The 2,500-nt window shown below is 77.8% G+C and overlaps 1 non-coding gene across 1 annotated transcript in view; it reads left to right on the forward strand.

Moving 5' to 3' along the window:
• Nucleotides 1–2,426: 2,426 nt before the first annotated feature.
• The window catches only part of LOC148218997 (5.8S ribosomal RNA), a 153-nt gene continuing 79 nt past the window's right edge, over nt 2,427–2,500 (forward strand). The window contains exon 1 of the ribosomal RNA XR_015799917.1: nt 2,427–2,500. This exon is cut by the window's right edge and continues 79 nt beyond it. This is a non-coding gene — a ribosomal RNA (5.8S ribosomal RNA).

Genomic DNA, 2,500 nt, shown 5'->3' on the forward strand with positions numbered 1-2,500 from the left:
GGGAGGGGTGCTCGGCACGGCCCCTCCCGGAGGCGCACCCGCCCCCCTTCCGTCGTCTCTTCGCCCGCCGGGCGACGGCCGGCCGTCCGGCCGTCGCGCGCAACGGCGGCCGATGGCGCAAGGCGATGGCCAACGTGTGTAAAAAGGGTGCGCGCGGGAAGGCCTTCGGGGCTCGGAGGAGGCGGCTCCTCCGGCCCTTCCCCAGAGCGCGGGGGGGGACGCGGGGCTTTGCCGCCCGGCAAAATCCCGCTCTCCTTGGCCGAGCGGCCTCCTCGCGCGGCAGAGGAGCTCCCGAGGGCCGGGCTCCGGCAGTTCCGGGTCGCGCCTCCAGGGGGAGCGCGCACGTGCGCGAGCCGCCGCCGGGTGGCGCGGCGGCGACGGTCCGCACCGTCGTCGCCGTGGCCTCTCTCGGCCGGGGGTGTGCGAGGTTTCTCGGTGGCTGGGCCGTGTTCCCCGCGCCGGCGGGGCGGCCCGAGCCGCGGTGGTCCTCTCGGGCGCAGCGCCGGGCTACTGAGGGAAACCCCGGGCCCCGAGAAGGATTGCCGCGGTGATGGCAGCGGACGTCGGGCGCGCCCCCGCCGGTGGACGCTCCCCCGAGGGTGGCAGCGGGGGAGGCACCCCGGCGGGGCCATGCAGGTCGTTTCCCTCACCCCAGGGCCAGGTACCTAGCGCTTCGCGCCTCGGCGGTCTCCTGCCGGTTTCCCTCGGCGTCGTCAAACGCCTGTTGGGGGCCGAAAGGGCCGCCGAGCCGGGCGGAGGTTTAAAGACTCGGGCGGCCCGGCACGGCCCCGCCGCGGCGGCGGCGGCGGTGGCGGCGGCGGCAGCGGGTGTCGGGCGGTGGCGGCGCGGGGCGCCATCGAGGGGTGGGGAGCTACTCCCGCCGATCCCCTGCGGTGGCGTGTCCGTCGCGACCGGCCGCGCTCGCCGTCGTCGGCGTCCCGCCGCGCTTGCCCGCGCGCGGGGGCCACCCGTGCCGGGCCGGGGAAGGGGCGCCCTGCCCCCCCCTCTCTGCGGCCCGGTCTCGGCGGAGAGGCCGCGGCGCGCGATCGGCCGCGGGGGGCCGACCCCGCTGGCCTCTGCGATGCGGGGCGACGCCGGCAGAGGGCGCGCGCTCTCTGCCTTACCTACCTCAGCTGCGGGGTTGCGGCCGCCGGGGCCCGCCGCGCTCTCTCGCTCTTTCTCCTTAGCCGCCGCCGCGGGCTCGCGGGCGGCGCCGCGTCAGGCGCGACCGCGCGCCTCTCGCCTCGACGGCCTTGTCGCCTCGAACCGCACCGCGGCGGCGCCGGCCGCCGGCCACCCCTGACTCGGAGCGCTGTCCCCGCCCGTTGGGGCGCAGCGCTCGGCCGGCTCCTCCATCGCCGGAGGTCCGGCGGGCGCGGGCGACCCCGTGCCGAGCGGCGGCGTCGCCGCTCGGCGAGTGTCCCCGCCCCCCCCGGGGGGGGGGGACGGTCGGCCGCGAGGCGCCCGCCTTCACCGGCGGCCGTCCCGGCCCGGGCCCCGCCCGTCCGCTTCCCCGTCGCCCTTCCCGGCCGCGTGTGGGCCAAAAAAAAGGGGAGGCGTGCGGGGCGGCCGCGGGGGCGCTTCCCCGTCCGGTCCCCGAGTGGAAACGAGGGGAGCGGGCGGTGCCCCCCGGCTCAGCCGCCGTACGCCTGCCCGCTGGGCGCGTGCTCGCGGAAGGGCAGCTCGGCGGTGCGAAGCGGCGGCGGTCCCGGGAGTGCGGCCGCGGGTGGCGGAGGGGTTTTGCCGAGCGGCAGACCTCGGGCGCTCCGCGATGCCGGCTCGGGTCTCGGCGGCGTCCCGCCTCCGGCGCCGGTGGCGGAGCGCGGCCCGCCGGGCGTTCGCCTTCCGGCGGGCAAGCGGTCCCGCGCCAGGGGTTGCGCCGGCGGAACGGTCCCGCCGCCGCGTGGCGTTTCGGGCGACGTTCAGGGGCCGCTGGCGGGAGAGCCGGCCCCCGCGTTTTGGCGCGGTGGCGTTCCGCGAGTCGGCGGAGCGGTGAAAAGGAGAAGCCAGGGAGTGAGCCGGGAGCGGCGGGGGCCGGCGGGCCCCCGGCCCGCGAACGCGTAGTCGTCCCGTGATCGAGAGGCCGGGCGGGCCACCGTGCCCCCCGCGGTCCGGCGCGTTGCCGCACAAGCCCCTCCGCGCGGAGGTCGGGCCGAGCCCGGGCGCCTGGGCCGCCTCCGAAGGACGGCACGCGAGGCGGCGTCTCCCCTCGCGGGGGGAGGCGGTCGGGGGCGCGGGCCCCTCCGCCTTTCTTTGGCCGACCTTCGGAGCGTTGCGCGGGGTTTCTCTTTTTTGCCCCGCGCTTTCTCCTCCTCCTCCTCCGTTTGTGTGTGCTCGTACGGTCGAAGCGGGGCGCGCGGGGGCGCGCGCGTCCCTGCAGAAACAGAAAAGGGGCCGCTTCACGCGAGCGGTCCCGAAAGCCAGACAACTCTTAGCGGTGGATCACTCGGCTCGTGCGTCGATGAAGAACGCAGCTAGCTGCGAGAATTAATGTGAATTG

This window comes from Sturnus vulgaris, unplaced genomic scaffold (genome assembly GCF_052056855.1).
Source record: "Sturnus vulgaris isolate bStuVul1 unplaced genomic scaffold, bStuVul1.hap1 Scaffold_156, whole genome shotgun sequence".
NCBI classification, from domain to species: domain Eukaryota; kingdom Metazoa; phylum Chordata; class Aves; order Passeriformes; family Sturnidae; genus Sturnus; species Sturnus vulgaris.